The 14,800-nt window shown below is 48.2% G+C and overlaps 1 protein-coding gene across 1 annotated transcript in view; it reads right to left on the bottom strand.

Annotated features, from left to right (window-relative positions):
* The window catches only part of IGFBP2 (insulin like growth factor binding protein 2), a 64,399-nt gene that overhangs the window by 32,905 nt on the left and 16,694 nt on the right, over nucleotides 1-14,800 (bottom strand). The window lies entirely within an intron of this gene.

The following is a 14,800-nucleotide window of genomic DNA, read 5'->3' as shown; positions in this document are numbered from 1 at the left end:
TTTTTTTTTTTATGTAGCTCTTTCATGAGACTGTGCTTTAGAGTTGGTTGTTGATTCTCTGATGTCTAATATCGTCTGAGTTTCTGCTACAACCTAGCAGGAGACATGAACAAAGTACAGTCCCACCACCTAGCAACTATTTTCATAAAGGCTGTAGGAAACCAGTATCTTAGAGCTTGATCCCTCTAGTGAATTTTCTGGTTCAAAAGTTTTCAGGGTAGCCATAGAGACAAAGATAATCCACACGTGCCCACACACAAGGCTCATTTGGAAGAAAGCCAGGCTCAAAATGGGACAGCCAGTACATTGCTTTAAAACAAGAAAGAGAAGTCTTTACCGAGTGCAAGAGCTAAACAAGGACCATGTTTGCTCTTTATTGCCCAGATGCCCTCCTGACAGAGTTAATATTGCATGGCACATCACAGAGGTGTTAAGGGGAAAAGATCTGCACTTTGACTTTAATCAGATGCTCTGGATGCACGAAGCATGCATGCACGTGACGGGGATCAAAAATGTAAGATTTGGGAATTTTAAGGGGTGGGGGAGAGACAAAGAACAGGCATGGTGAACCCAGCCTCATAACACACATGCACGCACTCGCCTGCACTAAGCGAAGATGCCAAGAGCTTTGGCATCAGGTCCTGGGGCAGCGCAGGGGATCCCACCCACCCTCCCCATCCCTGGGGCTCAGGCAGCAGCACGAACAAGCGGGGACAGATGTGTTATGGAGCAGCCCGCAGGGAAGCAGAAAGCCAGTTGCTCACCTCGCAAAGCCTGCGGGCAAGGCTTGCTCACCGCCTGCCCCCAGCTGCTGCAGCAAGGAGACGTGGTTCCTGCGTGCACGATGCCAGCGGAGCAGCACCCCAGGGAAGGGGCAGAGGTGGGCAGCCCCACATGGAGAAATGGGATGTTTTACTCCAAACACCATCCAAGCCTGGAGGTGTTCCCACATCTCTGACTCCAGCATATCCCATGTGGAAGAAACCCAGAGACAGGACTGGATCAAGCAGGAGGAATTAAAGTTTGAATTCACTTAAAGCAACATCAAGACCCAAACAAAATACAACAGGTCAGGGGACGCAGCCAGCCAGCTAGGCTGGCCACACTGCAACTGAAGAATTCAGGGGCACCTTCTGCAGGTGAGAGACCTCCCAACTCCAGTGTCTACAAGGAGCAGTATTTGTCCCATACCACATCACGCAAGAGGACATCAAACTAGTCAGCAATTCAAATATTCTCATATGTTTTCTGCTCTCCTCAGGTTGGGTCAGTTTTCAAGGAACATTAAGGCTGACATACCCCTAAAAAAACCCCCACCACACAGCACACCCTCAGCCTGAACCCTTCAAAATTGAGAGGCAGAGGGAGAGGAGAGAGAAAGGAAAAAGCTGTGTCAGGATGGAGGACACAACACAAAGGATGCAAGCACAGGCACGTCAACAGCCCCTGGGAAAGGGGGGATGGGGGGGTTGAAACACAGCCCAGGCCTGCTGCTTAGCAGCTGGGGGTTTAGCACTTGTTGCAGCAAGAGAAATTAGTAACAGAAATCAGCACAGGGAAAGATGAGGGTGTCAGGTTCAAGGCTTGTGCTTCACCAAGGGAGAGCGGCAAAAGTGGTCTTTAGGGAAGGGTTGACTCGTTTTGTTCTGCTTTGTTTTATATTTTTTTTAAACAGCTCTTCAGACTCCTGACCACAGCCCCAGGAGATGTACACCCTCTCTTAGATCTTCCTATTCCACCATCTTGGTGCATCTCCAAAGCATGAACGCCCTGGAAACGAGAACAGCAAGTGAATTTTTATTATTTTCTCTGCTGGAGTTTTTAGGGAGTTGAAAGAATGTTTTTTTGAATGGCAACAGCTAGCTTTGTTAGCTGCAGTCCCTTCCACTGATCCTTGTGAAGTATTGAATGGGAGGAGTAAAATGAAAAAATAAGCCACATTACCCTGTCTCATAGCAGTTCAGCTCCAGCTCACATCCCACAAACATTTGCACCACTGCCATGCATCAAAGCCAACGTGTGTGTTGGTGCTGCCCTGGCATCACCCACTGCATGGCTCCTTCAGCACAAGGCCACCCCACAGCTCAGAGACCCCCTCTCCCGGAGGGGGGGAAACACAGGGGAGTAAAGGTGATCAGGAGCCACGCTCACCATTTTCTGAGGACAACTCCATCCCCATATTCCTGTTGCAGATACTCTACAACCATCGGGCCCTGCAGCAAGAGCAAAGGCACAGGAAGAGCCTTCCCTGCCATCTCATCAGGGTGCCCATGCACGGGATCCCCTGACCCAGGAGCAGCGCTGGTGCAAGTGCATTTGGGGCAGCACAGGGCACTTGTACCCCGACTCAGAGCAGCCTCCTGGGACAGCAGCAGAGCCACGGCAGCCACCCGCACGCAGTGCTCCCAGGAGTCTTAACACATCCAGCCCCTTGCTTCCACTTTAGTTGGCTCATAAGAAACAAAAGCACCTGGAGTGATTTAGGCTAAGCCATTTTGTTTCGTAACTGGAGTGGAAGAAGAGCAGGCTTGTGCTCAGAGGCCCTGCTTCCACCAACAGGAGAAACCTCTGCCCAGCAAGATGCCGATGCTCATGCCTACACAAACACAAACCCCACGCAGATTCCCTGCAAGTGAAGGATTATTTTTACATAGAACTATTGAAGCAATAACCTGTGCCAAACTGATTTTAAACTGATGCATAGCACTGGCGGACTCTTATTTGCCATTTAACAGGTGCCAGCTGCAGCTCAGGTTCCTATTGCAAATGGCAGAGGTCTTCTACATCAGGATAAACAGTGAACAACACCTCCATCTCACATCTGAAATTGAGTAAAATAAAACACTGAACTCAGACACCACACATCTGAGCCAATAGTACTGAAGTGAAGGCTCCAGAGCTTTTCCCAATATCTTTGTGCTGGGACCACATTCAGGTTATGGCTGCAGAGGATGACACAGACCTCTGCTTCTGAGATTTCTTCCTTCAAGGAACGTGAACCGCTTGGAAACACTAGTGGCTTTCCCACATAGATGCAGGGAGGGAATCCAAGACACCAGGCAACCACAGCCTCTCAGAAAAGAATTTCTGATGAAAAATGATGGCTCTCCCTCCCAACAGGAGTAACCTTAAACGGAGAGACACTCTAGACCCACATTCTGCACTGCAAGAACTTGACCGAGCAGGGACCACAGAACATGGAGGGCTGCCGGATCAGGACTGCACCTACACATCAGGACTCCCAAAAGCATGTTAGTCTACGAAGGGACTCAGCAGGAGCCTAGCTAGGCTGGTGGACAAAAGGGAGGGGGCAGGGGGAAACTGTGACAAATTGAAAATTCAACATGGATTGTGTAACTGCATGAATAATTCCTTTCAAGACCAAAGGGATTCCTGCAAAAGAGGTACTTTGCTGCAGTCCTTCAGCTCCACTTAATGAAGGAACCCCCAGACAGTTGGGTGGCTTGTGTTGTTTGTTTTTTTGTTGTTGTTATTTTATTTTTTTTTTTAAAGCCTTATAGCCCTGTTGCAGGCTGCAAGATGCAGCTTCTCTTCCATCAGCTGAGAAGAGCTGGGGGAACCAACCAAACAGATGACACTGGAGACACATTTCCCCACCCTGACTGGCTGAGAAATCTGCATGAAATGGCAAAGATGCTCATTCCCTTTTGCTAGGAACAATTTTTCATTAATGAAAACAATGTAAGAGATAGTCATAGGAGAGGGGGGGAAAAGAACTGCTGAAAAACATTTTCTCTAAAACACTGAGATTTATTTAAGCATGGGATAACCTCCCAGCAGGAAAGAGGAATTGGTGAAATGAAGAGGGGGAGGCTGGAAAAGCAGGGAGATAAAAAATCCCGACAGTAAGATCTACTCAAGTTAGAGTGGCATGCCTGGAAGTGGGGAAGCCCCATCTCTCCAGCTATAGGATGCAAACCTGGAACTGTGTAGTGTGAGGAAGGGCCCCCTCCCCTGCATTTCCCACTGACGCAGCAGGGTTAGGCTTCTTCCATATGCAAAATCTAACCCTGCAAGACTCTTCTGGCCACATCTCCCACAAGAGATACTAGTCTAACTGTATTCCCATAGAACCCTAAAAGCAACCGAACTGACCCAGACCAAAAGCCCACTTTTGACCTGCATCCTGTCTCCTACCAGGACCAACTGAGATGCACAGGAGGGTGTCTGTACCCTGCAGGACCAACAGCCACCCCACACCCCTGGGGCTGACAGTATCCTCTCAGCAACAGACAAATGACCCTTCCTCAAAGGCAGCAGTCCCCAAGAGGGGAGGAGGGTGTGTCAAAAGCATTTCACCTGGTGAGAATAAGAAATTAGGAGGTAGAAGAAGGGTGTACAGGCCATCCCCGAAAAGAAAGGGAGGCCTTACCACTCTACAACTACCTGCAAGGAGGTTGTAGTGAGATGGCTGCTGGTCTCTTCTCCCAAGTAAGAAGTGATAGGACTAGAGGAAACAGCCTCAAGTTGTGCCAGAGGAGGTTTAGATTGGATATTAGGAAAAATTTCTTCACCAAAAAGGTTATCAAGCACTGGAACGGGCTGGCAAGGAAAGTGGTTGAGTCACCAGCCCTGGAGGTATTTAAAATATGTGTAGATGTGGCGCTTAGGGACATGGTTTAGTGGTGGACTTGGCAGCATTAGATTTACAGCTGAACTCAATAATCTTAAGGGTCTTTTTCAACCTAAATGATTCTATGATTTTCGCGCAGAAAGTACATTGTTTCCCAAAGGGAGAGCCAGCCATCTCAGGAGCAGTGCTACCCATGAGTACAGCCTGGGCATTAGCACCCACACAGATGCCCTGATGTCTAATACGGTAGTTGAACCCACACTACAGCCTTCCTCTCCAAGCAGGCACTAGCAGGGCCTTTCCTCCTCTACCTGGCCAGTGGTTTTCAAACTTTCAGGAAGGAAATAATCAGTAAGACCTCTGCACCACCCCACATGCAGGGAGTTGGTCCATAGATCCAAAAACCAGTAGGAAAGTGAAAACCTATATAGAAATTAGACTAAAATGCACTCCCTCCAGTGGAATCAAGCCTACCAGCTTCGGAGCTCCCTCCTTGAATTCCACATCATATTTTACACTGTTTGCCTAAAACCAGATCCTCAACTCCCTGCCAAGCCCTCCTAATCCATCGACTTCAAGGCCAGGACTGCAGCCCACTCTACAAGTTCCTCCTCCCTTCTCTCAGGCAGACCCAGCTTTTCCTCCTCTTCCCTGAAGACCAGCCCCACAACTGCTTATTCACCATTTTCCACCTCCAGCCCAGTTTCCCTTCCTCCCTCCTCTTGCTTCCCACATGATCATGAGCCCTAACTTCCCTCCTGGAGAAACCCAAGTCCTATTTTGTTCAGGTGAGCTGGGGTGTTTATCATGAGCTCCAGAACCAGGCATGAAGACCAGAGAAAGGGACAGGATGGCAAGGTGGCAGATTTGGAGGGTGCTGCTTATTGGGAAGGTGGGAGAGCACTGAACTCTTTTTTCCCTGCTTGTGTCCCTATTTGGGGCTATGGATGCATGAAAGACATTCAGAACTTCCTCCTCCTCTATCCCCTTGGTTTATAGAAGCAATTGTGCAGCTTAGTGCTTCACTTCTGCTCAGGATGGCTCCAAGCACCCACATGGCTACCAGGAGATGCTGCTCCATGTGCTTCTCTACCACCCCACTCAAGACAGTGCTCACACGACAGAACCAAGGCTTTTCCATCCTCATGTCTGGCTCGGCTGGGGCACGGGCAGCAAAACCCACGGCCTGACGCCCAGCTTGGGAGCAGCCGTGCTGCACAATCGCTGACTCAGGCATGAGCAACACCAGCCCGAGGGCATCGCCTGCCCTTGGCATCCAGGGCCCAGACAGCCCGCAGCTTCAGCCCAGAACATGCTCTGCCCCAGTGAATCACGCACCAACCCCAGCAAGTCCTTTCAAGACCCATCAGTCACCAGAGGGGAAAAAAAAAAATTACATGCACACAAAGTAATTAGAGGTGTAACCCTCTCCCCTCCCTCTGTGCAGGCTTAATGCTCCCTTTGTCCAGGCATGTTTGCCTCGCTAAGTCATGCCTCAGGACAGCTTTCTTGACAGAAAACAAAGGTTAATTAATAAAAAAAAAAAAAAAAAAAAAAAAACACAAAGAGAAACCCCTCATTAAAATGGCCACCCTCTCAGCACAGCTCTTTACCCAGACTGGTCCTTCCTGGAAACTGAGCACTGACCCATGGCTGTGACCCCTGCAAAAAAGCCAAACTACACACAGCCAACTCAGGGCTGTCTCCAGCAACAGAGGGGTGGGAAACCAGCCAGCAAAGCAGATCTGAGACACAGCAAGGTGCAAACCTGATGGTTATTATCCACCTCACCCACTGAAATCCCAGCCTTACTGACCACTTCTCTCCAGTTAAACTTTCTCTGGTAGCTTGATGGCACATGTTCCATGACCTACTGTAGCTCTGCTATCTCCCTGCACCAACAGCTCTTCCGAGTGCATTACGGTGGATGGGATATCAGGTATCAAAGCTGCTCTTCTCCCATCCCTCCTCACCTAAGCAGCTGAAACCACAGCAAACCTCACTTCCAGTTTACCACCTGCATTATCAAATGCTTCACCTCCACAGTGCAAGTCTCTCATTACAGCAGACATGAGAAACAGGTAAAAGTCTGCTTCAAACCTGCACTCTGCAAGTGCAGAAAACACCTCTCCCACATACTCATCCAATTTACCTCGGACACACAAGTGCACTTCTGATCCTGTTAGCTAGAGAGAGGTGGTGAAAGCGCACACGCACGTGCATGCTCACCAGCCAGCTCATTAAATCTAATTAGACAGTCTTCATGGGGAATTTTGAAATGTACATCCAGCAGTTGCTGTGCACTGCTCTTTCCTCACCCCTCTGGATGTGTTAGCACGATTACTCACCACATGAAAAATAAAAACTAATATGAACCTTAAGGGAGCTGCCATACTTGCACATTAACAGAGGTGCTCTGTAATTTAATCAGCCTTTCTGCTTAGAGTCAAATATGGTGGCGGCAATACAGGGCAAGAAGAACACCCAAGCCTCAGACTTGGATCCAAACCTCTCCAAGAAACTGATAATCCAGAATACAAAAAGTTTTACCCAGTAACTTTTACCCTGTTGACATTCTGGGAATGCATGGAGCCAAGAGGCACACAACACCACCAGCACCAGGAAGACAACTAAGCCAAAGTACAAGGGACTGAATTTTGAGGGACTCAAGGAAAATGAAAAAATCCTCTCCATGAGCTTCCAGTATAGGAATATTGTAGCTTCAGACCCAATATATCATATATAGGATATATGAGGGTTGAGCACTGAAGTGGAGGGTCTAATGCATTCCCCAAAGTGTTCTCCATCCCCAGCTCTGCCAATGTCACAGCCAAAGGTAGTTAATACCAGCTCCAGGGATATTCCCTGTGCCTAGGACAGATGACCTTTACAACTTCCACTTTACTGCATCAATTCATCACAAAATCCCTCAACTGGCTTGTTTACATAGGGGAAGCTTAATCTGAATTCATTTTCACAATAGAATAGCTAAACTGTGTTAAACATGCCAACTCGATATAAAGCATCGCTTCTTTGAGTTTGCCTCCTTATTTGCAGGGAGAATTATGCTTACTTTGAACAGGGAGCATTTCAATTCAGTAAGTGTATTGCATTAAACCTTCTACAGATAAAACTAATTGAGACTACATACACATCATTAATTCCTGAGGGGAAGCATCCAGACTCAGCAGCCTCCCATCATGCCTAATCCAACAGAACCCAGATGGGTTTGGTAAACTCCCAGTTTCCTTGCTGGTATGAAAGCACCTCAGCAGGTTTGACCAAGATACGTCAACAGCATTGCTCATCTGCAGCAGCCTATGGAGGGTATTCAGGAGACAAAATAAGCATCTCTTCTGGACTCCATCATTCCCCTAAGCTATGCTCTTTGTTAGGGTAATTGGTCACCTGGAACTGCTCTACTGAAAGCAAAGAAACAGTGCCCATTGAAACCATTTATACACATGTAAAATATTTTTTTTAAATTTCTTTTGCATTGCAGGGGTCATAATCTGGTCTCTCCATGGCACAGTCTGAACAATCAAACCCAAGCAACACACCACTCAGGACACAGAGCTGTTATATACCTTTGATCCCAGCAGCAGTAGGAACTAGGTGACTTCAGACCTACCCTCTTTCAGATGAACTTTACAAATGCTTTTAACACACAGGGATCATAAACAACTTTAAGCAGACAGGAACCACAGAAAGTTGAAGAACATCTGGCATTTCAAATCCCAGCACACAGCATGGAGGCCTTCACTTGGCCATGCCATATTCCGTTCCTGCTAAAGGTGGTGCTGAGTTCCTCAGGCCAGTTTTGCATCAGTACAAGGTCCTGGATCAGAGGCTACAGATCTCAACTGCTGCTTCTCTCTGAAAGTTGAAAAACTCTCCCTTGCTGTATCCTGAATGCTCTGCCTCCACCTCTCCGCTCCTCCTGTTGACTTTGGATGAAGACCACCCACAGACTCAACACCCCCAGACTGCATCACAGCATCTGGCTGCCCAGTGAGGAACGTTGGGGAAAAACCTCTTACAATAGCACGTGGGTCCAAGACAGGCTCCAGTCCTCCCCTCCAAAACCTTGGCCAGGACCAGCCTCGCAAGCAGGGGACAGTCACAGCCTGGCCACACTCAAGGAGCAGCTATGTTTGATGGCAACCAGAGAGCCATCAGCCTCGGGAGCCCACAGGGCCAGCACAGCCCTTCTGCCACAGTGCAGTGGGATTGTCCCAAATCCAGCCACATCGATGCACAGAGACATCTCAGTGCACATGGGGGTATAGATGGCTGTGCGTGTCTGTCTGGGCACATGACACTGCTAATTTCATATCAGATGCTCTGAAAACAGAACACAGATATGACAGACACAAAAGCCACATACCACAGCTGTGTAACAAAACCTTCCCTAATCCTTCTCAGGTATACTTTGGGTCAAATCCAACTGCAGGCGAGGATGATGGAAAGGCTCCCACTGACCTTCCAGGAGTTGGATACGATCTACATGTAGACGCACTTGAATAGGGCACAGCTACTGAGGTGTAAGACTGGTACATTCAGTGAATTTGTAGGCTTGACTAATGAAACCAAAGGGTTTACAATTTCCGTAAGCCAAGGTGCTCCCAGTTTTTTCACCCTTGCTCTTTCAGGTCTTAACGACAAAAAAAAAGAAAACAGATAACACAAAAAGCTCTTACATTAAAGGCAGGAAAACTCATAGAATACAGTGGACTAAAACAACCGTCACTCATTCACATGGATGACATATCCGTAGCATTTGCCTCTGTTTTTCTTGCTGGTTAAGTATCTACCTTATATTTCTACTGTTGACAGTAAGAAATGCAATCCCTAAAATATGCAGGATTACAAGTATCCAGCTCAGGTTAGCACACACGGCTGCACTGATCAAACTGTTCAAATTTTGTGATTATTCCAATGAAACAATTTTGTCATAGACACTACAGTTTCAATTTAAAAGACATCAGAAATTAACTGTGAACTGCAGCACATAAAGCTAGAGAACAGCTAGTTGTCAAAACAAGACAAAAAAAAAAAAAAAAAACCCACCATTTTCACCAATAAGACCTTTCAGGAGAAGATCAAGATTTTAGCAAAATTATATAGCCATTAAGTGACAGAAGGAAATTGTACTTTAAAAAAACCCCAGAAGATAAAACCAACAGCTTTCCATAATTTTTGTGTTTCTACATTAGATGACTTTTCACTGTGGCTTGTGATCAAAGGCAGAAGTGACATATTTTCAACATTTTTTTCCATTTTGGTTTAAAAACTTTTAAATGTAGCAAAGACTTTAAATAAAAAGAGAACCTGTAAAAATTGAGACACAACAAAACCAAAGCCTTAGCTGTATTACAGAGCTGGCTTTCCTCTATAAAAGTTTTGTTTCAGCAAGAAAACGAAAAGATAAGATGACATTTATTCCAACTGGAAAATACAGATGTTAGTCCTAGAATATATCCTGTTAAAAGCTATGGGAGGGGGGAAACTTTTTTTGAAGTATTGGAGTCACAACAGCTTTTTCACAGAGACAGAGAGGAGCAACTTGAATATCAATAAGTGTCCAAAATAGGTCAGCACTCTTTTCTTGGCCACTGAAGTTTGATACTTTTCACTTGAGGTTAGCCTAGACAGTGGTGGCACACACACTGCAGGGACAGAGGCTGAGCCCATGGGCAGCTCCTAGCTGGGTGCGAGCCCCGGTACCCCCAGCACAGCCCCGTGGTGACAGGTCGGGGCTCACACACCCAGCATCACCAGGCACACTCACAGCAACAGCCGCAGCAGTGCCCGCGTCTCCCCCAGTTGTACAGATTTCCAGTGCAACCTCACTCCCGTTCCAGGAGGGTTGTGAAATACTGTGTGTCCACAGCCAGTTTTGAGCTTATCAAGCAAGAAGCATGGTAAGAGACATGGGGGTTTCCGCAGCCCCCACCAGTGCCCACCAGCTCCATGCATTCAGCCCCGAGCTCCCAGCCACAGCCTGGAAGGGAACAGCAATTTGTGCTGGGGTAGGACTGAGTCCTGCACAATCCAGCTGTGGTGGGCAAAGCCATTACCTCCCTTTCAGAGGTTACAGCCCCTTAAACCGAATAAGAGAGCAGTTTTAGACCCAAAAATCAGGCCACGAGATGCAGAACATGCACCTCAGCTGCTCTACTGCTGCTTCAATGGGGGAGGCTGGTAGGAGCAGTAACATCAGGCTGCAGGAGAACCACAGGTTTCCTCCTTTTTTGTTTAAAAAAAAAAAAAAAAAGAAAAAAGTGAACAAGTTATTTCTACAGCACTAGGAGGCAAGCCTGCCAGTCCAGCCTCAGCAGCATTCCTGCCTAGATCGGCTTGTTTACCACCAATAAAAAGCCCATTAGTTGCACAATGCGCCTGTTAAAAATAACTCCCAAAAAAATCATCACTGGCAAATTAGTAAGACAGCAGGATGCGCAGACACCTCAGCGTGGTGTTATGGAAACCTCAGAGGAGTCAGAGTTCCCTCAGGAGCTTTTCCCAAAGAAGATGAGCCCAAAGATTTCTCTCCCTTTGAGTGGACCCAGCTAATTTGAAGGGCTTGGGACCAAAATACAGCAGTCACCCAGCCAACCAGCACAGGGTTTCCCATCAAGTGACTTCCAGAGAGAGAAAGTAAACTCACCAGGCTCAAATGCTGCTGGTTTGTGCTAATGAAAGCACAAGGTCCCCCTTGCACAGGGGCAGCGAGCAGAGGAGACTGCGATGCTCCGAGGCTTCCCCAAAACTTCACTCCCCTGCCCAGGGTCTGATACAGCAGCAGCAACAGGTGCTGACTCAGCACAAACCCCTCCCCAGCCACCCCAAGACCCTCCTTTAAAAGCATTACTGGTATAAAAGCAAAAGGAGTCATGGGGTGAATCATAAGCTGCCTTCCTTTAGGGACCACCAGAGCCTTATGGGCCCTACTGACACAAGGAGAAAGACCTACATTTTTCTCCATATTTTTTAACACAACTGCTGTAAAAAAAATACCCTAGCTCCCAGTCCAGTCCCTGACCAAATGAAACACAAAACTTAGCCTTGCCACCTGCCACGCACACCATTGCTCTCCAGCTAAGAAACCCACAGCAGCAGAGCTCAGACCTTGCAGACAAGGCTTAGAGTGCCTTTTCTGATCCCTGCCCCCAAATTTGTGCAATTCAGGGGTCACTCCAAAGCTGACCCTGGGGTTCACACAGGCAGTTGAGAGAGTGGAGATGCTACCTGGCTTCCCACAACCCTCCTCAAGCACCCAGAGCAAGGGGAGAGGTAGAATAAATTCAGGAAGGTGCTGCCCTGTGGGTTGCACACAGAAGTGCTGAGGGGTTTTACAATACTGCCTCTCTTAGCAAATCCCTCTGGAGACTGAGCAACCCTGGAAGCTGCTCTTAACTCAAGAGTAACATTGCTTTTCCTCTTGAGCCCAGGTGACTTACACGGAGGCTGCCCCAGCTGAACAGCCCAAATCCCTAGCATCACCACCAACCCCACCATTAATTAGTTAGTGAAAACCTGAAGATAACACTGTGAAAGGATGCAACCTAATTCTATCCACTGTTTCTCACCACAACAGCGGGGTGTCTGTAACTCTTCTGCAATAAGGGTGTTTCTGCCTTTCCTCCATGTGAGCGAGCATTCATAACCCCTTCCATGAGTCCAGCCATCCCTTTCTGCAGCCCCTCAAGAGGAAGCTCCTTTGGGAACATGCCAAGCAGAGTTACATATTAAGGACATAACATTTGTGAAATAGGATGAGGAGCCCCTTCTGCTCACAAGGTGATAAAGGGACATCAAAAACAGTTGCAAATATCCAAGGTGGTGCTTTAGACTGACCACCTCACAAAAAGAAACTTTACCTTCCCATACCCACACTGGAGAGCACATGTATTTTTCAGACACACTCTCAATCCTCCAGATTTCTAAGAATGAAAATGGGGCCACACAAGCAGGTAAACAAGCACTAGGCTAAAGCCTGGTTGCAAATGCAGTCTCTGGATATAAGAAATAAAAGCATCCATCAGCACAGAGGGTTCACAGGATCTGCATTGCTACTGTTACTAACAATTCTCCTACAGAGCCCTGAGCACCTAAAGTTCCCAAGGAAGACCCACATAACACATCAGAAACACTTACCACCCTCAGACTAAAGGACAGCAGTTGGATAAGCAATGCTAACAGACTTACATCCAGGGGAGGAAAAGCTCCTCTCAGGCTGGGAAGGAGAAACAAATAGCCAGTCTCATTCCCATGTGACATTTAAATTCAGGGGGGCCTTGATGGAGATAACAGAGGGATAAGAGCTATAACCAAATTAGTTGCCAGTGTTTTGGCCAGCATGATGAAGATGCTCAGCTGCTTCAACTGTAATCATCTCCAGCTGGAAATGGGTGAGAGTCACTCCCCTCGCAGGGTCTGTATTTCTGAAACCTGAGTTGTGATTTTAAAGCTGTGCTCAGGAACTGCTTTCCCACTGTTGACAAGCCCCTTCCACAATGACTAAACTAGTAATGCTAGTGAGGTTACACTGAGGAAGAGTTTGGACAATTAAGGTCCCTACCAGATACGGTTGTTAGCAAACAGGGAAGGAGCTGCTTCAAACTGAGCCACCAAACCTCAGTGTGCTTTGAACGCCTCGCAGGGGTGGAGGTGGATGTGGCTATGTCAGAACAAGCCACAGCAGAGCTTTGCTGGACCACTCTCTGAACAAAGACCTCATCACCCATGGCTTGTGCTGGAGTGCCATCGCCTCCCGCCCCACCAGAGTTGTGTACCCCCGCCTCATTTTAACTAAAGATCTTATGTCAGGGTTACTAACTCCATCCGGAGGGTGCTTAAAATCAGACACAAACCACGATGGCCACTGACCCACTCTGCGCTCGTCCCTGCTGGTGTCTAACACGTCCAAAATACTTTTGGGGGAGAGGGCAGGAGGGGCAACTCTGCTCCAGAAGATTTCACGCCAGATAGCGTATCGCATCGTCTGCGCCGCTGCAACGTGATGCCGGCAAGGTGCTGTCAGCCCTGCCGCTGCCAGGCAGCGTGCCAGCACAAACACCGTGTCGGGTGCTCCGGCTGGTTCGACAGCAACGCAACCATATCCTCGCGTCTCCGGTGCCGACGGCCACGGAAGCTGAGCTTGGGTTAGCCCTCATCAAGCCGTTTCTGGGTGCAGGGCTGCCTTCCGAGCTGGCGCAGGGGGAGGTGGGGGTGCAAGCCCCGGGAGTTTGCAATAAAGGAGATTTGTGTGGCTGGCGAGTGCGAGGTCTCCTGGGAACAGGCCTTTTACTGGGCTCCAGATGCTGTGGAGTGATTGCTTATATGAAGGCGGGGGAGGCCTCTTTACTGTTTCTCATTTCCTCCTTTTTTGCTTCCCCCCTGCCCCCCCCCCCCTCCCCGATTTCCTGGTTTTGTTCAGAAGCACAAGAGAGTCATTCATCATTTTCTTCCAGCACAAGGAGTGCTCTCACCTCCCCCTCACCCCTAAATCCCTCCCCACTAGAAAAGGGCACGCGTTCGTCAGCCAAAAAGGCTCACAGCAGGGAAGGCAAAGCTCCCCGGCTCCTGCAAAGAGCTCCGGCACAAAGGGCCACATTCTCAGCTGGGTTCAGTGGGTGCCAGCCCCCAAAGGGTGAAGGCCAAAATTCAACGACAGCAGAAACGCTAAGTCAGAAAACGGATATCAGCAGCGGAGGAAAGCAATTTGCACCGGTTTGAATTACAGGCGATGCAAAGCAGAGAGGAATTTGCATGCTGAGGAGACAGACAGCGCCTCAGGTAACCGGAAAAAAAGAGCTAAGAGATGAAGGTCTGCATACGTCTCAGCCCACATCCCCTGATGGTCACTCGACTATGTTGAAACATGGGAAAACTTCCCTTGTGGAGTTGCACCCCCACACTCTGGAAACTGGACAGGCACTGATCCAAGTGCAGTTCAGGCACTGCATTTGCACCGCTCTACGTGACAGCAAGCCACCAGCCCCAGCTTTGGGATGGGCTTCCAGGAAAACCCTGTTCAGTGTTCAGGAGTGGGGAAAAGGGGTGGCTACAGATGCAGACAGTTAACCCATCTGGAGAGTCAACGACACCCCCAGGAAAAGTTCATGCTTGGGCTTTGCTCCAAAGTCTACTTGGGTTCACAGCAACACTGCTCTCTCCATAGCTTCTTGATGGCTTCTCCTT

The sequence above is a fragment of the Tyto alba genome, unplaced genomic scaffold (genome assembly GCF_018691265.1).
Source record: "Tyto alba isolate M040663 unplaced genomic scaffold, T.alba_DEE_v4.0 Super-Scaffold_7, whole genome shotgun sequence".
Taxonomy (NCBI): domain Eukaryota; kingdom Metazoa; phylum Chordata; class Aves; order Strigiformes; family Tytonidae; genus Tyto; species Tyto alba.
The sequence above is the reverse complement of the archived record's forward strand: the minus strand, read 5'-3'. Positions and strand labels throughout refer to the sequence as shown.